The 23,952-nt window shown below is 40.1% G+C and overlaps 1 protein-coding gene and 1 long non-coding RNA gene across 9 annotated transcripts in view; one reads left to right on the top strand and one right to left on the bottom strand.

The window, feature by feature from the left end:
• Positions 1 to 23,952, bottom strand: part of MITF (melanocyte inducing transcription factor) — a 220,659-nt gene that overhangs the window by 57,753 nt on the left and 138,954 nt on the right. The window lies entirely within an intron of this gene.
• On the top strand, positions 12,562 to 22,267 carry LOC123932944. The gene is made up of 3 exons (XR_006816487.1): positions 12,562 to 12,636; positions 13,947 to 14,032; positions 21,885 to 22,267. It is a non-coding gene; the product is annotated as an uncharacterized LOC123932944 (long non-coding RNA).

Here is a 23,952-nt window from a genome sequence, read left to right as displayed (position 1 = left end):
ATCTCACCACCCTGAGATGGCGACTTGAGCTGAAACCCAGAGTTGGACACTTAGCCAACTGCACCACCCAGGTGCCCCATCAGCATCTTTTTTTTTTAAACAAAAACTTCTGTATACAAAAAGATTCACTATTTAAACACAATCACTCAGAATGATGTTCAAGCTTAATACAGAAGATTAAAACCTTATATGATAACCAAGAATCACCTCTGTGGCAACTCAATTTGCCTTTCAAGTTCAAAGTCACAGAATCATAGCATCAATGTCCCAACTTTTATAATACCATCTCTTGAAAGTGTAACTAAAAACACAATTTAGAAACCGGTAAAGGAAATCACCATACCCTATAATAATAAGCATCAAAGACATATTTTCTAGGGTCTAATTTCATATTAAACATATTTTATAACATAAATAATCTCAAGTTAAAAGCAGAATTGACACTACAAAGGAACTAACTCTGATACAATCTTCAAAATTGTGTTTGCTCAAGTACAAACAAATACTCTCAGATTGTTCCTTATTCCTTTCTCCAAAAGGGAAAAATAAGCTCTACATGGAATTACCAGATAAAAGGATAATGTAATACTGAAGCTTTTGATGCATTTTGCCAAATTTTCACCACAAAAATACCAATTTACATTGTTACTGGCAGTGTGTGAGTAGCCATTTCCCCACATCTGCATAAGAGATTGAATTGCAGTGCCGTAAACAAACCACAAACATACAGATAATAATGTGGCAAACAAAAACTCGTACTTATTTTATTTTGATAATATTTAACATTGTTATTTTACCATAAGCTTTTTAAGAATAATGATTTGTTATGCTTGTTAAAGAGCAACCATTTTTTTTTCATTGTCAAATTCTTTAAAAACTGTACCACCCAGTAATTTTTTTTAAAATGGGAAGAGACTAAGAAAAGGAAATATGAGTCAGTTTTGAAACTCATGCCAAATAAAGGAGTGATATAGGATGTAAAATAGTTTTAACTCGTTTTTTTTTTTAAATTCCATCAGGCAAAGCAAAAAAAATGGAAACCATTCTTCACCACTCAACTGCACTAGAGACAGGGAGAAGACAGAACTATGCCAAGGACAGCAAGGCTCCCTCTAGAATGTTTTCTTGCTGTTTAAAATACTACAAAATTGAGTCATGACCCCAGAGTTAAGTGGGTGGCCTAACCAACTGCTTTGGACATTTCTCCGTTATCTTTCCATCTCATGTATCCCTCCTGGATGCCATAGCAAAACCGAAAGGCAAGAGGGAGGGGCAGATGCAGCAAGACCTTCTGCAAAGGAGTATTAGAAGAAAAAAGACCTGGATATTTTGGGTTATTTTCCTCACTCTTGAAATAAAACCATTAAGATGATACACAGATCATTTCCTTCTTCCTTTCAAAAGTTGTTTTTAATATTTGTTTTTAAGCTTCTCCTGAGTCAACTTCGAGAAATTCTATTTGAGTCCAGCAGAAATGTTTTCTCTTGTGTTCATAGAGACACTATTTATTCTCAAGAGCAATACTCTGTTCGGGGAGTTTGCTCTCAGACATTTAAAAGGCACATACATGGAAAGATGAGTGGTCTTGAGGAAAACTCGATGCTAGGCAGTACAGCCAATGATCTAAGTAAAGCAGATAGTCTGCTCAACTAAAAAGAGCACTCAAAACTGCCAGGGACAGACAAGCTGGGTCTCCTGCCTGAAATCAAAGGTAATTCCAACTTCAAGTCACTGTAAAGGCCATTAACCAGGGATCGGAGGAGGGTACTACATCCAGCTCATAGACTAAGCCGTCCGGATTACCTCAAATCTGTCCATCATGTGTCCCTCCTCAACAGAATATAACCTTCATTGAAGAAGGACCCTCGTGTTTGTTTATCTGACTGTTTTGCTGCTGTATACCCAGTATATATTTGCGCCCGGTACACATACGCAGATTTGTGTTGAATTACTCAATGAATAAATGATCCGTTTATATTGACTCAAGCATCTGACCCACAGGGCCCCATCTCTAAATACCATGAGACTTCTTCATTCAGTGGTTCAAAAGAGAACATTTTGGACACAGAAAGTAGGAATTCCAGAGATCAATGGCCTATTTAAGTTGCATTTCAAGTTTTGAATCCCTTTCATTCTTTCAGTGCAAGGGTATTACAGCACAGTGGTTAGGAACAAAGAGTATTTGAGGAAGCAGGGAAAGGATCAGATACAGGACCCATCACTTCTAATTGTGTGGCCTCTGACAAGTTTCTTAATCTCTCTCCAAGCCGAACAGACGGTCATGGCACCTACCTACCTCACAGTGACAATCGGAGTAGCAAGTATGACAATTTGAAAGAAGTACTTAGCATGGTGACTAGCATATATTAAGAAGCCAAAAAATAAAAGCTGTTTCTTTTATTGTATACATGTGGTCAAAGAAGCAGAAAAGGGAGTGCGTTGACAGCTCTTAGTATAAATCACACCCAACAGACTATAGGTTGCCAGTCTCCATTCTAGACTCTCTCCACTTGGGCATCTTATAAAACAGGCGAACAAAAATAAAACCACAGCCCTCCTGGTCGGTTTCTGCAATCCACTTCTGAAATTACCCAGAGTTTGATCAGTCTTGTGACAAGCTCTCTGAAGTTACTTCTTAAATGTTAAGTAACTATATTGTTGTAGGCTTTGTAGAACAAGGCTTAGAGAAAATTAAAGATTAAACAAATGGACTTGTACATAACTCATTCCTCAGCTATTTGGGAAAACTCTGAAACATCTCAGAATAATAAGAAATAAATTATCTTAAGAGAAAGACACTTAGTAGAATGCCAAATCATGGCATTTATTAACCAGAGTGATAAAGCAAAGTTTCGATTTCGCTTCTCTAAAGGCTGATATCACGTACACAACTATTAACCATTATATTCCACTTATACAGTAACAACAGAAGGACGAACTGAAGTGCAGACACTACCTGACTTCAAGACTCACGGTAAGACAGTCTGTATCAGTGTCAAAGGCAAATCAGCAGAAAAAAACAAAGTACAGAAATAGACCCACACATTTATGACAAACTGATTTTTTGACAAAGGTATAAAGACAATGCCATAGAGAAAAGACATTCATCTGTAAAAAAATATTTATTTTAACCCATATCTTATAACATAGACACATACTAACTCAAAATGAATTGTAACACTTCAAACTATGAAACTTCTAGAAGAAAATTGCTATGATCTTAGGTTAGGCTGAGAGTTCCTAGATATTGCACCAATACCACAATTAATAAAGTGATGGATTGATAAACTGGGCTTTGTTAAATTAAAAACTTCTGTCTTCAACAGACACCACTGAGAATGAAAAGATACACTAGAAACTGGGAGAAAATACTTGCAAAGCAGACATCTGATACAGGACGTCTTGATTCAGAACAAATAAAGAATTCTCAAAAAAAAAAAAAAAGAATTCTCAAAATGTGATAAAACAAAGAAGCTATGTAAGAAATGAGCAAATGATCTGCACTGACATTTCACCGAAAGAAGGTCTATAAATAGCAAACAGATACAAGAGAAGATGTTCCACATAATCAGTCACTCAGGAGATGTGAATAAAAACCACGATGCGACAGCATTATACACCTATCAGTAAACACACCTCTCAGAAATTAAAAAAGACTGACCATAGCAAGCGCTGAAGAGGATTTAAGGAAATGGAGCTCTCATACACTGCTGCTAAGAATACAAGTGGGAAGAAAGTTAGGGAGCTTCCTAAAAAAGCTTAAAAAGTGAAACATATGCCTACTGTATGGTTCAGCTGGTCCACTCCCCAGAGTTGACCCAAGAGAAAAGATAGAATGCATTCACAGAGAGACCTGTACAAATGTTTAGGCAGCTTTATTTATAATATTCCAAAATTGAAAACAGGCCCAAATGTCAAAAAATAAGTAAATTTTTAAAGCTATCATTTATGTTTTGTCTCTTTTGTTCACTACCATATCCCCGGTGTTTAGTACTCTGCTTGGCACATAGTCAACACTAAATCAGTATTTGTGAGATGAATAAAAATTCCAGAAAGGATGAAAGGAAACAGTAATTAATAAACAATTATAGGTAACACTACCTTAAACCAATGATGACAAGTTGTCTCTAGAGTTTTAATTCAAGATTTGTAGTAATAGGGTTATAATACCAGCCATTAACAATGACTAAAGACTTACATTTTTACACAAAGAGGCATTATTTTGTATCTCCAACAACTTTACATCATTATCCACAACAACCTTATAATCACTGTTTTTATAATGTGTTGTATTACAACAATGATAATTATTATTGCCTTTTTGCCAAAGGAAAAATAGAGGCTCTCAGAGGTTAAGTAATTTGGCAGCCAAGTTCCTACCCTTAGTATGTATATAGGAAAGGCAAGATTGGAACCCAGCTGATCTGATTCTAGCACCTCTTGACCAGACACTCCCAAAACATACCCAATACGAAGGCAGAGTTAAAAGCTATGACTTCTAGAAGGGCACTGAGTTTCTGAATTCCAGCTTCAGTGGATACTGGAAAGGACCACTGAATCTTGCCTACTAGCAACTCAACAACATCCTTCTGCTGACCACTGATTAAAAAAAAAATAATAATAATAAAGAGGCCCCCAGTGATAAGGCTGCTGCTTGGCATAGTTAACAAAATGAGCTGCCTTTAGAGAAGATGACCCCGGTCACCCCCATCATCCAAGAGTTGGTCAGGGTCAGAAGCAGGTCTCAGGTCACAGAACAGAGCATATCAATAGGCTAACAGACAAATCATGCCGATGACCTTGAACTCATTGATCCAGTGTTCTAAATCAGACTTTGCTTATCATCAGAAACCACAAGGGAGTTGTTGTTTTGTATTTTAAATAAAGATTAGAGGAGTACTTCTACATCCTATGTCTGGGCCCAGCTATCTTTACTTTTAAGAGCTCTCCAGGGTATCCCAATGATTTGGTAGTTTGGAAATCACTGTCCTCAACCACACACCAGACCACATCCCAGGGAAAAGAACTGATACACATTGAATCTTCGTCTCTATGGTCTCATAATAATTGAAACTAAGACCCATAAAATGTGGTCAACTTAAAAGAGCAATCTAATTTCTAAACTCTTTGAAGACTCGGAGACCACAGCTTATAAGCTCCACAAACAAAATGGGAAATGATGAAACATGATAGAAAAAAATCTTTAATGCATTATTTTCACTATTCTATATTTTTGTAAAACAAAACCAAAACAAAGTAACTTACATTAAAACTCAAAAACAAACTCATTTGGATTTTTTTTTCATTTTTCATCTTTTAAAAAAAAAGTGTATGTTAAAATTTTCTATCCAAAGGCAATTCCAATTAAACATCACGCACTGCCAATAACCAAGTCAAAAAACAATATCTCTAAAGACAAAGAACTGAATGTATTACCATCTAAGGGTTCCAGAGGTTATAACTAAAGCAACTATAAGTAGTATTTTTGTCAGAAGATCAAACTAGCATCATATACTTAAAAAAAAAAAAAAGGCCTCCGGCTGGTTTTCAAAGGGATCTGTTTTATACCAGAATAACCTATGAGCTATCTGTTTAACTTTTCCTTTGGAGGAAAACATAAATCACCCACACAAGCCCACTGGACAACTAGGTCACTCAAACATAAAATCATGGGATGAAAAGTAAGCCATGAATTCAACTGTAATTCCACTCCGAAAACACTTACTGAGCCTGTAGTATGCCTCAGAACTCTCTAGGCAGTGAGGCCCCAGCCATAAGCTAAGTAGACAAGATCCATGTTATCATGACGTTAAAACCAAGCTTCAAGTATACACCTATTAAGTATAGAACAGTTATGAATTTATATGCATGGGAGAAAAGACGAAGCACTGTGTTCCATCATTACAGATGCAAAAGAAAAAATTGAAGAAAGTAACCATCACACAACATCAATGTATTTCTCTGTGGTAGATCTTATGATTCCAATGTCAAAGGTCTCAGTTCCACTGATCTTAATTTTCACCAAACAGGAGGGACATAATCTAGAAGGAATGCCTGTCTCCTGCTCTACTGCCCACTGGAATAGGGCCACATCTCAATTTCCAGTGCAAAGCAAATGGAACTACCACAATTTGCTCCCACCTTGCCAGACCGGGCCAGGCTTCCATCTCTTCCTCTTTTATCCCCATGTGCTCATGGAACGGACAGTTCCCAGTGACTGCCTGTGAAGCTGACACATTCCGGGATAAACAGGTCAATTAATTGCCTATACCATGAGCAATTAATGACATGGGGATGGGAAGCTACACTCGGCATATGGCACATCTTGGAGGCTCAAAGTACTACAGATAGGTGGTGACATGTTAAAGGCCTGGATTCAGAATTTACTATGATATTAATTAGTTTCTTCATCTAGCTGCAATTTATGTGGAAGTGTAGGGCTATTCACAGGATAGGACCAGCTGCCTTGTCTCAAAATGACCATGGGCCATGGGGAGAAAAACAATTAAGCAATCACAAATCTCCATGGTCACTATTCATTCTGAGTAGACTCTGATGAAGATCATCTTAAAGAGATACGAACTGTGGTGGGTGGGAGAGGGATGGAGGAGGAGCGGAAGAGTAGCCAGTGCCACAATGGCCCCAAACTTGGGTTTCTAAATTGAAAAGACTGTGCTTAGACCCATAAAATTGATCTAAACCTTGGCAAAATGGCGATGGCAAAAACTGTTATTAAAAAAAGAATGAAAAAAAGATTAATAAAACTTGCATTATTAATAACGCACTGTTCATATTTAGAAAAATAGGCACTAAATGAAACAAAATACTACTGATGTTAACACAGAGGCAAAGACTTACTTCACATACATCAAATTTTAAAACATCATGTCAATTCACATGACTGCTAATTTAATTAACAAGCAATTCCTTTTATCTAGCTGGTCTAGGAGTATGCTGCTTGAAATTACAACCCAAACCCAAGTCACAGATAGATAAATAAAAGTTACACTGTAGCAGCTTTCATCCAAAGAGCTCAATGTACTTCACACATATCTCACTCCATCCTTACAAGTTTTTTTTTCCTTTTTAATTGAAACATCTTTTTGGGCGAGACTTCAAAAGGGGCAGGGGTTTCTGGGGTTTATGATACTTTAAACCCACTTTTCCTCTGTTAAGTATTACTTTTCCAGGCAAATTCTTCTCATTTTAATAGGTAACAAATTCAGGACTTTCACTTTTATTAAATCTAAAATAGACACTAGACACTCATTTTTCACTTCTCCATCGACCATATTTGCCCTTAGTGAGTGCACTCCCTCACATCCTTTGTTTGCCTTAATTATGTTACTTTTGTCCTTGAACAAATCATCTAGTCAAATACTCAAAACACAATTGCCTCTTAATATATTCACCTAAGCTCCTTCCTCTTCACTAAAGAAAGGGCTGGCTACAGGTTTCTATCTACCCTTGTCCCTCTTTTATCAGCTTTTGTCAAATTCAGCTCAAAAAGAAGGTCACTGTCTTGCCAAGCGTCAGACAGTGTCACCTTCTGAGTCAACCAGGACGAGCATTAAGAACAAAGATGTGGGAGGTGTTTGGTTAACCAGCGCCAGGAAGGATGAGAAGAAATTCAGGTAATTGTACCACACATTTTTTTTGTGAAACTAATTAAGAAGACACTGTTGGAAAAAGAGGGAGAAAGGGTTTAGGAACAGGAGAACATAGGCACGAACAAGACAGGGAGGTATCACGATTTTTTAATTCTGTGGAGAAAGATTATCAATGACATAAAAATACAACAGTTGCAATGGGCCAATTGAGGTGAGCCCTGACAGAGAAAAGACCACCCACCCACCGGCTGTGATCAGAGGTACGCCAGAGGAAGCCTCCCTACAGCATCAATTCTCATCATCCAGGCCAATGGTGATCACATTCTCTTAACACACAAAGATTTCTTGGCGGACATCATGTAAGTGAGATACTCTTTGTGGTTTTCTTGATTCATCAAATCTAAGAACAGGAGTGCCAGAAGTAGGAAGAGTATAAATGCCTTTTTAAGAGAGAGGTCTTTGCTATGGAAAGAACCTAGATGTTCATAAACAGATGAATGGATAAAGAAGATGTAAGGAAGACACACACACACACACACTGGAATACTATGTAGCCATCAAAAGAAACAAAATCTTGCCATTAGGCTGAGCGAAATAAGTCAATCAGAGAAAGACAATTATCATATGATCTCTCTGCTATGAGGAATTTGAGAGGTAGGGTGGGGAAGTCATGGGGGAAGGGAGGGAAAAATGAAACAAGATGGGATCGGGAGGGAGACAAACCATAAGAGATTCTTCATCTCATGAAACAAACTGAGGGTTGCTGCAGAGTGGGGAGGTAGGGATGGGGTGGCTGAGTTATGGACATTGGGAAGGGTATGTGCTATGGTGAGTGCTGTGAAATGTGTAAGCATGATGATTCACAGACCTGTATCCCTGAAACAAATAATACATAATATGCTAATTAAAAAAGAGAGAGAGGGGCGCCTGGGTGGCTCAGTGGGTTAAAGCCTCTGCCTTCAGCTCAGGTCATGATCCCAGGGTCCTGGGATCGAGCCCCACATTGGGCTCTCTGCTCAGTGGGGAGCCTGCTTCCTCTTCTCTCTCTGCCTGCCTCTCTGCCTACTTGTGATCTCTGTCTGTCAAATAAATAAATAAAATCTTTAAAAAAAAGAGAGAGAGAGAAAGGTCTCTGGAAACCCTTCTCTGCTTTGCACTCATGTCCCAAGACAGAAACCCACCAGTAGAAAGTAACTCAAGCCCAAAGCCAATGACCCTCAAAATCATTCCTTTAAGAAGTCACCTGTAGGGCACCTGGGTGGCTCAGTGGGTTAAGCCGCTGCCTTCGGCTCGGGTCATGATCTCAGGGTCCTGGGATCGAGTCCCGCATCGGGCTCTCTGCTCAGCAGCGAGCCTGCTTCCCTCTCTCTCTCTCTCTGCCTGCCTCTCTGTCTACTTGTGATCTCTCTCTGTCAAATAAATAAATAAACTCTTAAAAAAAAAAAAGAAGTCACCTGTATTTCTGTCTTTTTGCCTAAAGTTGGTTGATCCAGAAATTCTGAGCTCCTGATAAGACTGTATAGAGTCAACATGGATAATATTCTCCTCGGGAGTATTTTCTCCAAGTGATTTCAAGAGAAATTTCCATGCTGTTTGCCAGGCAGGCAGAGGGTGGATATGAACTAGTGTTTTGCTGAGCACCCGCACAGCAACCACTCTCAGACAATGGAAATTTCCCCTGAGTTGGGAATCTTTCTCAGGACTCTCTGCTCACGATGGTTCAGAAGGATATAACAGTTTCACCTTCTCTCTATAAATAGTAAGGTATACTTCCTAAAACTTAAGTCTGGTGAAGTCTAGTTGGCCTGGTCACTCCCTTCCATGGCATTCCACTGCTCTTGGGATGACAATTCTTACGAGGGTCTACAAAGCCCTGCATGTTCTGGCCCCTACCCACCTTTTAGCCTCACACTATACCATTTTCACCCTCACTCTCTGCACACAACCACCCTGACTTCACTTCCTCCTTCGTGGAGCTGCCAAGCCCTCTGGCACCAAGACCCTGGCCACAAGCTTCTTCTCTGCTCTCTGAAATGTCCTCTCACCACAGACTTCAGAGCTAGCACCTCTGCTTCCTTCAGCTCCAGGATCACTCAGAGGATTCACCCCTGCCCAAACTACTCCCCTTTCCTTTGCTTTCTATTCTCACAGAACCCTTTTCTTTCCTTCATAGCACTTACCTTAATTCACTTTTTTGGGTGGTACTGGGAAGATTATTTGATTAAGCGTCCATCCCCCTCCACCACCACCCCCACTTAGCAGTAGGCCCCAGAACAAAGGCCCTGTCTGGTTTTGCTCAACACTGGGTCCCTAATCCATAGATGCTCAATAACTATTTGCTGAATAAGTGAATGAATATATACTTGTTTCTGTTTCCTCTCAGCTCATTCATACAACAGATTGACAGCTCCACCCTTCCCCTCCACTACCCAAAATCTACTCTTTCAAAGTCACAGCAAACTCCCAATGGAATAATCCAGTGCACACTTTTCAGTCCTTAATTTCTTGGATGTATATGCCGTATCTGCAATTGACCAGCTGTTCTTTTACCTCAGAACTTTTCTGTCATACGGATTCTCCAGATTTCCTTCCCAGTTTTTGTATCTCTCCGTTTCTCCATACTCTGCCCTTCCCTCCATTGGTGTGTTCCAGAGTTCTTCTCAAGACCTAGATTCTCTCTCACAACATTCTATCTGGTAAATCCATACTCTCTCTGGATTAAAATACTCATGAGTCTCAAACTTGTAGCTCAAGTTCAAACTCAGCTCAAGAAGCACAAGGACTCCTGATCCTGATCATAAGAGCCCTGCCCATCTCTCCAGTCTCACCCCCAGCATAGCCAGCTTTCTCTATATCCTTGGCCTGCTTTCACCCTGCCACAGGGCCTTTGCACATGGATCTCCTTGAAATACTCTTCCCATATTCCTATGCCAAATTGAAGTCTACTCACTCTTCAGACGGCAGGTCAGGTATAACCAGAAAGTCCTCTCTGGCTTTTTACACTGAATCTTCCATCTCTAGCTCCCCTAGCAGTGTGCCCCACTCTTTTCGGTTACTCCATCAACCGTGCAACTGTGTACTCATTTCTGTGATTATGTGATGAACATTCGTCTCTTCTATTAGCGGTGAGCATCATGAGGGCATATAAAAATCCTCAAACCAAGAGCAATACCCTATATGTTGGTGTCACTCAATAAATACTCATTTTATATATTAACTGCTGCTCGATAGCTTTATAAGAATAAGAACAGAAACAAAAGGCTGTAAACAGGTAGATTTAACTTTGCTACTTTGCTCGTTCATTCAGTCATTCACATTCATTATTCATTAACCCAGTAAGAGTTTATTTATGAGGCCTTACCATATATTGGACACAGTGAAGATGCTCATGATCAGAGGTGAACAAACGAGATGTGATCCCAACTCTCAAAGACTGGAAGCCTATGTCCACACACCAGAGGTCAACAAACCTTTTTTCTATAAAGATCCAGAAAGTAATTATGTTCAGCTTCGTGGACCTTGAGTTCTCTGTTGCACACTCATCCCTCCATTATAAGGCGAAAGCAGCCAGAGACCGTGTGAAAATGAATGAGCACGCCTGTATTCTAACAAAACTTCATAGAAACAGGCAGAAGGCAGAAACTGGCTTGTGAACATTATTTGCCTCGTATAGACCAATGTCTTCATCTCTACTACGTTCAGTTCTCCTCTGTATCAAATGCACACAGTATTACCCTACCTTCCTTCTTTCTATCTAACAAGGTGCGGCTCACTTTACCCCTTAAGGTTTTAACCACTGCTTTCTACTGATGTCTTCTAAGACTTCTGGAGTCAACGCTTTCATCATTCATTCCCCAACTTACTCGGATAGCCTTCCCACCTCCAACCATGTTCCTCTAAAACTCAACCTCCCACCTCCACCAGCTCCCAGAAGCATCTCTCCGAACATCCCTTTTTCTCTAAAATGAAAATATATGAACCAACCCAGAGAAACAAATAGAAATATGTGCCATCAGGGGCTCCCCAGCACCCACACCATCAGAGTCAAGCTCGGCAGGGTCACATACAGGGCCTTCGTGACTCGGCGCCTGCTCGCCTGTCCCGCTTCACCTCCCGACTCACTCTCGGCCCCATCTTCTGTCATCTCACATTTTACTGCTCCACACTAAGAACCAGAGCAGGTATGGTTGCCTCATTCCTCTCCTCATGCCACTCTCCCTGATCCTTCTAGCGTGGCCTTCTTGTTCCTCAGGGTTGCCCTCAACATTAACCACCTCACCTTGCGGGGGCAGAACCGCAGTCCCTCTGTGGGCTCACGGTGCTTCGCCACCAGGTAGACCGACTGCCCTCCCGGCGCTGGGAAAGTGAAGGGCTCAACGTTAGAAGGCTTTCCTAGTGCTGGCTAATATTTATTGAGTTCCTTCCTACTTGTCCTTCAGGCCTCCACTCAAAGGCAACCACCTCAGGAGCTGTGCTACGTACTTTACATACATTAATTCCCTAAATGACCACAACTGGGGGGTTGATTCAGGTGTTTCTGCTCTAACTTCATCTATATAGTCCTGAAAAATGTCACGTTCTGCAAAATCACACACTGTAAACAGGGCGGCATATAGGAAAAGAGGCTCGAGGCAGACCTCTCCAAACTTCGGGACCTTTGTAACCAGAGCACGAATAACAACAATCAGTAAACCCTAATTCAACACGAGCTGGTTAAATTTCTACCGGCATTCGCCGCCAGCTTCGCTGACGGTTTTTTGTTTGTTTTTTTTTTTAAGATTTTATTTATTTATTTGACAGACAGAGATCACAAGTAGACAGAGAGGCAGGCAGAGAGAGAGAGGAAGGGAAGCAGGCTCCCTGTTGAGCAGAGAGCCCAATGCGGCGCTCGATCCCAGGACCCTGAGATCATGACCTGAGCTGAAGGCAGAGGCTTTAACCCACTGAGCCACCCAGGCGCCCCTTCGCAGACGGTTTTAAACCCTGAGACTCCTGCTTCCACCCCTCAAAAGGTAGAGTACGGAGGGTAAGTGCTTCTGATGGAGATTGTTTCTTTAAAAATTACAACCTGGGGTGCCTGGGTGGCTCACTGGGTTAAAGCCTCTGCCTTCCACTCCGGTCATGATCCCAGAGTCCTGGGATCGAGACCCGCATTGAACTCTCTGCTCAGTGGAGAGCCTGCTTCCCCCCCCCACCACACCCCTGCCTGCCTCTCTCTCTGCCTATTTGTGATCTCTGTCAAATAAATAAATAAAATCTTAAAAAAAAAAATTACAACCTGATCCTGAATATGGCCTTTTTTTGTGAGCGATTATGTCACTGTAAAGAGAAATATCTTAGCGGCTGCTTCCTCTCCAGGCTCACCTTCTCCAGAGAGTGGAGCTTGGTGGAATGGGCAAGCAGTTCCAGGAGGCTGGATTGCACCAAACCTCCAGGAGGGGCGGACGCTTTGTAGACAATCTGCCTATTTTAAAGTCTTCATCTATGGCTAAGGCTTTCTCTATGATAAAGCTTGCCCTTAGCTGCTTCCAGCATTTACATGCTGTGGAGGATGAATTCCAAAGGAATTCCGTGTTACACCAGCACAAGTTCTTCATTTACCAAGAAAACCGGAGGCACGCACATTAAAGAAACATACTGCAACAGGATGGGTGGGGTGTACTGATGCTGCGTCCATTTTACAGATAAGGAAGCTGAGAGTTAGACTAGAGATTAGATCACCAGACCAAGATTACTAAAGACAGAGCTGGGATTCAAAGACAAGCTGCATAATTCTACATCTGTGCATTTAAGGAAGAAGAGAAGGAAGGAGGAATTGCAGTATCACTGAAAAAGGAAAGCCTTTGAGAGAAAACTTGAAAAAATACACACTCTTTCTCTCTCAAGAGAATTCAAATCAGTATTACTATATAAACTAAAGTAAAATTAATAAATCTATAGAAGTGAATCACACACTCCATAAACAAGTATCCTTAGTCTCCACTCATTTTCTGCTTAGTATAGGGAAGAAAACAAAAGCTAGCTATTGACCATTCTGCGACTGCAAATTATGTCAGACAGGCACCTGGGTGGCTCAGTGGGCGAAGCATCTGCCTTCGGCTCAGGTCACGATCCCAGGGTCCTGGAATGGAGTCCCACATCCAACCCCCTGCTTGGCAGGGAGCCCGCTCCTCCCTCTCCCACTTCCCCTGCTTGTGCTCTCTCTCACTCTCCTTTACTCTCTCTCTGTCAAATAAACAAATAAAATAAAATATTTTAAATAATTATGTCAGAAATGAGTTTTCACGTTAGAGATTCAGTAATCCTGAGATTTAAATATTTAAAATGGATTTCCAGCAGTTGGGTTCATGCTCATCGTCCGGTCCTATCACACCTGTGCTCAGTCTCTGCTCAGAAGCCCTCAGGAACATCTCAGAGATACGGTGAGTGATTTGTCAGTAGTGACACTGTTTTTATTATTATAGGAAGTAAAGCACACATAGGGAAAATAATAGAACATCTAAATAATAATACACATCTAAATAATAATCCAACTCACCTTTCGCCACCCTCAAGGAGAAACTGGTCACTTTAACAACAGTGGAACTGTAAGCCTTATATACACTGAGGTCTTTGTCACAGTAGCTGTTCTGTGTATATCATGCTAAAAACAAACCTAATGTTTTTTTCAAGGACTTTCAAAGTCCTTTGTCCTATTCATCTCACCATGAATTAAATTCCAGCGATGTGTAGGTGGGTCCTTGTCAAGCAAAAAGAGACAGATCACTGAATGCCAGTGTTAGGAGGCAAGTCTGAGACCAACTAGTCAGATGTGGAGACTGAGGCCCAGGAAGGCAACTTCCCCAAGATCATACTACAGGTCATTGTTTGATTTCATGGCTGTAGTTTTGATTGTGAAGTAGCAAATACTGTAAGTTCGGCCGAAGACAATGGCCTTTGGTCTTATCTCAAGATAATACATATCGTGGAAATAAGATAAATGGTGTAATAGCAAAAAATGAAGGTCAGTGAATAAGCTAGTGTTGAGTACAGAACTCTCAAGGTGACACACGTTTCTAAAAGAATTGTAAGAGATGGAGTTAGGACAACAGGATCTTAGACAATAAAAAATAGGATGTATCATGTAAGGAAAAAGTCAGGTAAGCCCAAGGCAAAAGACCTGGATACTAGAAAAAATAATTATGACATCTGATTAGCAACAAAAATCTTCTGAACACAGATGTCGGTTTCCACCGTTGACTGGCTCCATAAATCAGGCACTAGCGCTCATGGATGAGATGCTGTGATTAAATGTGTTTTGAACCTCTACTTACCTAAACATAGGAATGCCTTCAAAAGTGAACAGTTCATAAAATCATGTATGGTCACTTATATTTAACCAGAACCAAAACTGCTAAATCCTCAGCTTGTAAGTGAAAGTTTAAACTCAGAATCAGGGAGCAATTTTGATAGCCTGATACTTACTAATTTTATCTAAATCTAGCCCCCGTGTATACCAGTTTCCCCAGGGTTTTCTATAAGAAAAGATTTAATCTTTACTGTCAATCATCAAAACAGTTTCTAAGAATTTAAAGTAATGGGTGTAAAGTAATTTGGGGGGAGGAGGGAGTGAAAAACTCAGCCAAGCATCCCACAATCTTTCCCCTCCAAGAACAAGTCACTGTGAAGTGAACCAGCATCACCAGACAATTTTTAAGACTAAAAATTCCTTGCCACGGAAACGTAATTGAAGAGTTACCAGTTACAAAGATCTTTATACATCCCATAGACCTCTGGAGAAATTAATTCCAGATTGTATGTAGAATCAACTTTCCTTGCCTTTTGCCAAAGCATTAACCTTTTAATCATTTCTCAAGCACCTATTATGTGGTTGAGTCACTGTAGACGTGGTGTGTGTCCCTGGGTGAAACGTCCACGACAGTGATCAGCAGTAACAAGTCCTGTGCCAGGTACAAAAGCTAAGTGCTTTGCAAGCATCATGTCACTGGCTTCTCACAGTAACCCTGTGAACCAGGGACTTCTATTAACCTTGTCATACAGACAAGGGAACTGTGGTTCAGAAAGGGTCTGGACACTGCCGATCTGACTTGGGATCCCATGCCTTTCCAGGTGAGAACAGGAACAGCACATAATCAAACACCTTTAGGAAGGAGTTCTTTGAGTGATTTTTAATTGAAAAATGGTAACTCCAGGGGCGCCTGGGTGGCTCAGTGGGTTAAAGCCTCTGCCTTTCGCTCAGGTCGTGATCCCAGAGTCCTGGGATCGAGCCCCGCATCGGGCTCTCTGCTTGGCAGGGAGCCTGCTTCCTCCTCTCTCTCTCTCTGCCTGCCTCTTTCCCTACTTGTGATCTCTATCTGTCAAATAAATAAATAAAATCTTTAAAAAAAAAAAAAAAGAAAAATGGTAACTCCACTAGAAAAGCAAATTTTCCATGCAGAAATTTGCCAGGAGCATCTTAGGGTTGTTTCTGATTTCCTCTTAGTAGGAGGAAGAACACAATCTTTATCTTCTGGTGGAAGCAAAGGGCACCTGATGGCTCCTGTGTGATCCAGGCCTCTTTGAAGGCTAGATTTAGGTCCATACTCTGGTTGTCCAAGTGACGGACTCCAAGCATCAGAACGAGTTGGTCTTTCCTGTGGACCTTCCAAAAATGAACCTTTGTTTTATTCCAACCAGAGGGCAAGCTGGCCGCATGCACTGCCTATACTGCCTTCAGGCAGAAAACTAATACTGGAAAAGAAAAAAGAAAGAAAAACACTTTCTGTTGATGTCAATGCTCCAGTGTGAAAGGCAAAGCCAAGACCATGGTCACGTCAATAAAGACCTTTGATGTCACGGTCTGACCCATCAAGGGCCTGCTGCTTGTGAAATTATAGATGTTAGGGTCCCTTGGACTCTGAAAGGCCATTCTGTGTTACCACTTAACTAAATCCAATTTGACAAAAGGAATGTGGTTTCCAAAAACAGAATTTAAGTAACAGTTGATAGTTAATGTTTCTTAAAAAGAAATAGCTCTTAACCTTTCTTAAAAGTCAAATACCTTAAGGCCCCCATTTAATTAGGAACCGGGCTTTTCATTTTTGTTAAGAAAATGAATAGAAGTGAGGGAAAAATGAATTGCATGGTTCTTGTATCAATTTGGACTTGGTTCACATGGCAGCGTCAACATTTACTTGAAGGAGCGATGTACGGTATGTATGCAAGTGAGATATAAATTTAGTTGCCATGTACCTGTGGACAGTAGATTTTTTTTTAAATTTCTTTTCAGTGCACCAGAATTTATTGTTTAAGTACCACTCCCAATGCTCCATGCAATATGTGCCCTCCATAATACCCACCACCAGGCTCACTCAACCTCCCACACCCCGCCCCTTCAAAACCCTCAGATTGTTTTTCAGAGTCCATAGTCTCTCATGGTTCATCTCCTCCTCCAATTTCCCCCTACTCACTTCTCCTCTCCATCTCCTCATGTCCTCTATGTTATTTCTTATGCTCCACAAGTAAGTGAAACCATGTGGTCATTGACTCTCTCTGCCTGACTTATTTCACTCAGCATCATCTCTTCCAGTTCCGTCCTTGTTGATACGAAAGTTGGGTATTCATCCTTTCTGATGGAGGCATAATACTCCATAGTGTATATGGACCACATCTTCCTTATCCCTTCATCCATTGAAGGGCATCTTGGTTCTTTCCACAGTTTGGTGACTGTGGCCATTGCTGTTATGAACATTGGGGTACAGATTGTGGACAGTGGATTTATTGACCCTTCAGAGCTCCTCCAAAAGCACAGTGGTTTCTGTAACTTAAATAGGAACCACTGTGTAATTCTAGAATTTCTTATTTCTCATCTCTGAGGGATTTTACAGGATTAATCTATTTTTAACAACTTTGCACAAGTTGTTTATTACATGCATTATATGCATATAATGGGACGTACCCCACATACAGAAGGCTCTAAAGGGCCACTGGGGGGGCACCTGGGTGGCTCAGTGGGTTAAGCCTCTGCCTTCGGCTCAGGTCATGATCTCAGGATCCTGGGATCAAGCCCTGCATCGGGCTCTCTGCTGGGCAGGGAGCCTGCTTCCCTCTCTCTCTCTGCTTGCCTCTCTGCCTACTTGTGATCTCTCTCCATCAAATAAATAAATAAAATCTTTTTTTAAAAAATTAAAAAAAATAAAGGGCCACTGGATCACTGGATATTTTGCAACTTCTTCTCTCACTCTCTCTCTTTTTTTTTTTTTTTTTTTTTTGAGAGAGAGAGCACATACATGCATGTGCAAGGGGTCGGGGGAGAGGGAGAAAGAGGATCTTAAGCAGGCTCCACACCCAGCACAGAGCCCGACAACAGGACTTGATCTCAGGACCCTGAGATCACGACCTCAGCCAAAATCAAGAGTCAGACACTTAACCCACTAAGCCACCCAGGCGTCCCTGTTTCACAACGTCTACTTATCTATTTTACCTGAAAGCAACATCTACTTTGCTTGCCTTCCTCCTCCCCTCTCTTCTCAAGTAAGTGCCTACCTATTGTACCACTCTCGGAAAGTTGCCACAACGCTTTACGTATTTACCATAGATCTAAGAAGCCCTACAGGAAAGAAACTTGGTTGACTTTATTTGTACTAGCATTTCCCAATTTTCCTCCTGTTTCTTACAAACTAACTTCCAGACTTCCACAACAGTGAATTTCAAACATGAGCACGCATTAGAACTTTCCAGAGGACTGGCTACAACAGAGATTAACAGCCCCACCCTCAGAGCTTCTGGCTTGACAGGTTTGGAATGGACTCAAGGAATTTGTGTTTCTAAAGAGCTCCCAGGCATTGCAGGGCCTTTAGGTCCCCTGGCCACACATTGAAAGCCACTGAGTTACAGAATATTCTCCCAGAAACACCATGTAGGGTTAAGTTCTACACACATTAGCTTCACGTCAAACTGAATAAAATTTTACGTCAAGATTAAATGTCCTTCCAGAATGTTACAGCTTTCCCCCCCCGTCTATGAGATATTGGTGGTCTTAAGTGTCCATAAAAATGGTCACAATGACCCATACTCTTAACACTAAATTATGAATTCTATCAAGATTATGCCAATTAATGAGTTGAAAATTCTTGAGGTATATGATTTTAATATAAGCCTGGAATGCTATTAGGAAAATTGAAAGCAACTTTATAATGGCCTATGTGTTTATTAACTTACATCAATATGATAATAAAATAAGTAATAAACATTGAGAAAACATATAACTCCAAGCTAAGGCAATCATAAAATCTAACAACACAATGATTTTTCTTTCTGGAAGTCACAGCATAATTCATATTTTTGCTCTCTTGACTTTCGTGCTTGTTGTAATTGAACAAGAATGTTACTTTGTAGGCTTTTAGTATTATATAAAGAACAAATTAAATCTCTCCAACACAGTTTAATTCCAGTATAATCAACCCATTGTTCGCATTAGGAATAACAAGGTATCTAATAAAATATAAATTATCATTTTAGGTGTATTATTTCTGGTTTAACAAATGGTCAAAACTGGTATCAAAACAGAAAACTTGGGTTCCCAATGAATAAGAAAAGGAAGAAAAATGGTTTCATTAAATTATTAGCTGTATTGAAAATGCCTAATGGAGAAAAAGTTGCTTTAGCAACATGAGCATGGACAGAAATCATGTAGAAAACCCCACCAAAAAAACTAGTTTTCAATAACATGTTAATTTAGCTACTAACGAATATACAGTACATTAGTTAATCCTAGGATTAACCAATCTCCTTTTACTTCAAATTCTTCTTCTGCATCAAGAACATTTTATCAATGTTAAAATGCTTAAATATTCCTGGGGTTTGAGACATCTTGAACATGCTAGACAGGCGCTAGGTAAGTGTGACACATAGAGGTTTGAAAAGAAATCAGGTTGAAAGCACAAATAAGACGTGTGACTCACAAGTCAAGAGCTGTTACTGGGCTCAGGCCTGAATGGAAGGCTGTTGGCAGAGAAAGGTCCAAACGCCACGTCACCAAGGATGACTCTTCACTGTGCTCTCCTGTGAGAGGCTGTTTTTGACATAAAATATCAACCATACATGAGGTATATCAGCTAACCTGGGCTCCAAGGATTTTAAGAAGGAAAATAATGATTAAATTTTTTAGGGTCTCTTTGGAGGGGAGGGAGGATGCGGGGAACCAATTTTACTGGGCAGGTGTCATGGCGGCATGGAAAGATGTCAATGTGGAGATGATATTAATTACTGTATTTTGGTAATTAGTAACTAGAAATTATTGTATCATTTATTATCAACAAAAATAAGGCAGAACCTTTTACTGAGCACTTTCCATCTACCTGACACTGTGTAAAATGCTTTGGGTCTGTGCTAACACAGAAGCCGCACTGATAGTGCTGGAAATGTGGCCAGTGTGATGAAGAAAATTAATTTTTTACTTTTATTTCATTTAAATCCAAATTTAAAGACATATACTCAATTTAGCTATCAGAAATCTGTTAAATATGTTTATTTAACATAAGACAACTTGGGTATATGAATCTACTTTTTCAACTGTAAACCTCAGAGAAGTTAAACACAGACTAATTCTGATGAAAGTTTAGCCTCAAACTGAAATGTATTGACAGAGAGAAAATACGTACTCGATTTTGAAGACTTGGTATGAAAAAACCTAGTATGAACCTAGCATGAACTATGAAAAATAAAAAGAATGAAAAGATCTTGTTAACAATTTTTATACTGATGATACCCTGAAATGATAATACTTGGGATATACTGGGTAAAATAAACTAAATTATTAAATTGCTCTTCTCTATTTCTTTTCACCGTGTTTAATGTGACTACAAGGAAACTTAAATTGCCATACATGGCTCACATTCTGTGTCTAGTGGGCAGCACCAATTTCCGTGTACGATCTCATTGAATTCTCACAAAACTTCTCCAGAGGAGGTACTAAGATCTCCATTTCACAGATGAGGTCACTGAGGCCCAGAAAGAATAGTAAACTTGCCCAGTCACCCAGTTAAGTGTTGGAGCCAAGCTAATCCTAGGTTTTCAACAGGGAAGCTGATTATGATTGCATCCCAAAGCATAAAGGAGCAGAGCAGTCGGTACGAATGGAGACTTAGCTTCCAAATAATAATTTACTACACTGTATGGATCCCAAGACTACAGGGCTGAAGTCACAAGGTGCTGTACTTCTCATAAATGCCATCTTTTCAGATTAACCTGCCTGTCATAAATATCACCAAACACTTAACAATGCAGGAGGAGCAAAGGCCATTACTACAGTCTGTCTTACCAGACGAGGGATTCCAATTAAATTCCATCAAACCACACTGAGCCAATACACTTTGACAAGCAGCTCACATCCAAGACCTCCAAGAGCCTGGAATTTTTTTTTTTTTTTTTTCCTAATTTGCTCCCCCTTTCTCTTCACCAAGAGACAAAAGAAAACCCAGTAAAATGCTGAATGGGGCAAAAGCAAACACAACAAAGTTAACAGGGGCCTATAAATGGCTCTTCAGAATTTGTAAAAACACAAAAACAAGAGGGCACGTTTCCATCACTGCACAATATCACTTTTGTTTAAGAGCCAACTCTCAGGCTTGAAACGTGTTGGTAATAAATCAGCAGGCATTATTTTAAATCAACTGGTTTTATGAAATAAGCCAAGAGTTGAAAGAGGCAGGACTAATTACCAACATTCCTTGATGAATTACTTAGTGGCGTGTGCTAAGTCAATGTGCGTCTACGTCTTGATCCCCAGTTTTATCCCATACTTATTTCCCAGGAGGTAAAAAGAACATGTGGCTAATTAAGGCACCGATCTCCACAGCCAGAAGTACTCAAGGTAAGATTTCTTTCAAAAAAAAAGAAAAGGTTCTTTGCCTGGTACTTATTAATCTAATTTTTACTACTTCACTAGAAAAACAGAGATAATCTTGTCACCTTTAGGCAGCCTGAACTACCATGCAGTGCTCTGAAAAAATGTTACATATTTGTAATTTAGCCAATAAGAATTTCTTAAGCCCTTCCTAACCAGCAGGAATGTCTCTGGTTTGTCGCTTCTAATTAAGTCTCAACAAAATTTCTAGCTCCTAAATTTTAATTATACAAAACTCAGGGCCAACAGGAGAGATTACGACAAAGCTATGCCTGGTGATAAGGTAGCAAAAATCTGAATTTCGCTTTTCATGTTGGGCCTCTTAACTACTTCTGAAAATTATTCACAACCTGGTGATTCAAATCCTTTTCTTCATGTTTAATTTCCAGGACTTGTACACCTTGCGATCTCTCCTGCGGGAAAGGCCATGAGAGTTACATGATTTGTGGAAGTCTAGCCAACTCACCTGACAGACCAACTGTACTGCTCGGAAAGCTGTGGGCGAAGAGAACTTTGTCAAGGATCCCGAATAAAATGCACTCACTTTAACTACATTAAGAATGTATGCGCACACTCTTCTAATAAAAAAAATAAAGCCTCTCACCACCACCACCTCCAATCCCAAAACCCGTTCCCGAGGTGTATGCTCGTACATTTGTATGTCTGTACACCTGTACATTTGGTACAGATTCATCCAGACCCTTTACTAAAACATTAGTTTTTAAAAGAATGGTTAAAACAATTCTTTTTCGCAAAATAAATCTCTGGCAGCCTCCAACTTCATCTGCTTTATATGCTCCAGTTTTGAGTCATCTCATTTGTGCAAAGTTATAAATTAATATACAAAACATCCAACTTCATAAACAAGGTCTGAAAGACTAGTGTATTGTCAGGAAGTACAGTGTCCTTAAAGTTCAAGGTGATATCCAAAGAACTCAATAAAAAGAGACATATTCAGGACAAGAGCTAATGTTCTAGCCCTGATTGCAGTTATACCCTTGCATAAAGCCACAGTGCTGATTTACATAATTTTAAACACAGGTCCCACCCACTTATTTTAGTAGGGCAATGGTAAAATTAGACTGTGCTTTCACGTGTCCACAATCTCTGTTGTTCAAGGGCGTATTTATAGAAGGTGGTCTTTCAAATCGAAGCCCTTCCCCTCATTGTTGGGAATGAGTAGGTAACATTCATGAAGAGGACTTGTGACCTTTCTGTAGAGTGATGTAAGATTTATTACAGCTGACACTATTCACTTAAAATCCACTTGAAAGCCAACAGAAAAACAATCAGAATTGAAGCTCCAGTTTTAACTGCTAAAATATAGCAAAAGCTATTAATACTGCAGGGGGGAAGGGTAAGGAAAACAATAATGCAACCATAATTGTTGGAAAAGATTCCTATTTTTCTGTTTTTATTTTTTATTAACATATAATGTATTATTAGCTCCAGGGGTACAGGGCTGTGAATCGCCAGGTTTACACACTTCACAGCACTCACCATCGCACATACCCTCCCCAATGTCCATAACCCCGCCACCCTCTCCCTAACCCACTCCCCCCCCACCCCCCGCAATACTCTGTTTTGTGAGATTAAGAGTCTCTTATGCTTTGTCTCCCTCCTGATCCCATCTTGTTTCCCTAGGAAAAAATTCCTATTAAAAGATGTGTGTGAGTCCATCGAAATGAGTTTTTCAAAAGCAATTTGTTGCAAAACAAATACATTATTAAAATGTACACAGATATAAAGGACATGAATTGGGACAGCCTGAGCCAACAGGATCCTTAGAACATAAGCAATCCTGAGTTACGATTTTTGAAGGTTGTCACAGAAACTTTCACTGTAGTGCTACATTAATCAATAATGATACTATAACTAAACCAAAAATTGCCACTGTGGTCACTGTGGCCAGGTGGTCTTTTATGAAATAAGAACATATTCAGATCTTTTATCTGGCAAATCATGGAGACTCAGGGATCCACTCTAATTATTCAATATAGATAGCCCCATAATAATCCTAAATGCTTCAGTTCATGTATCCTTCCATTAAACCTATAAAATTCCTCTATAGTTTCTCTCTAACCTCCCACTTTGCTCTAACACACTCTGTTACTGGTGATTCCTTAGAAATGTTTACAGTATGTCCTTGCATGTCCTTGAACTCTGTAGAAAACCACAGGGGATATGGTTATAAGTAACAGGGTAGGGTGTGGAGCCTGTGTGACAAGAGTGCCTCAGTTTCCTCATCTGGAAGATGGGGCTTATCCCATCGAGCCCCTAGGGTTGCTAGAGGAATAAATCAGATATAGAATAGGATGTATTTAGCCTACCAGCCAATAATGGATGTCTGTATAGTCACTGTCTTTCCTCCTCCAAGTTACTTTAGCCAGTACTGCATTTACACCAGTAATTTTTTTTTTTAATTTACTTATTTATTTATTTTATTAAGTAAACTCT

The sequence above is a fragment of the Meles meles genome, chromosome 20, assembly GCF_922984935.1.
Source record: "Meles meles chromosome 20, mMelMel3.1 paternal haplotype, whole genome shotgun sequence".
NCBI classification, from domain to species: domain Eukaryota; kingdom Metazoa; phylum Chordata; class Mammalia; order Carnivora; family Mustelidae; genus Meles; species Meles meles.
The sequence above is the reverse complement of the archived record's forward strand: the minus strand, read 5'-3'. Positions and strand labels throughout refer to the sequence as shown.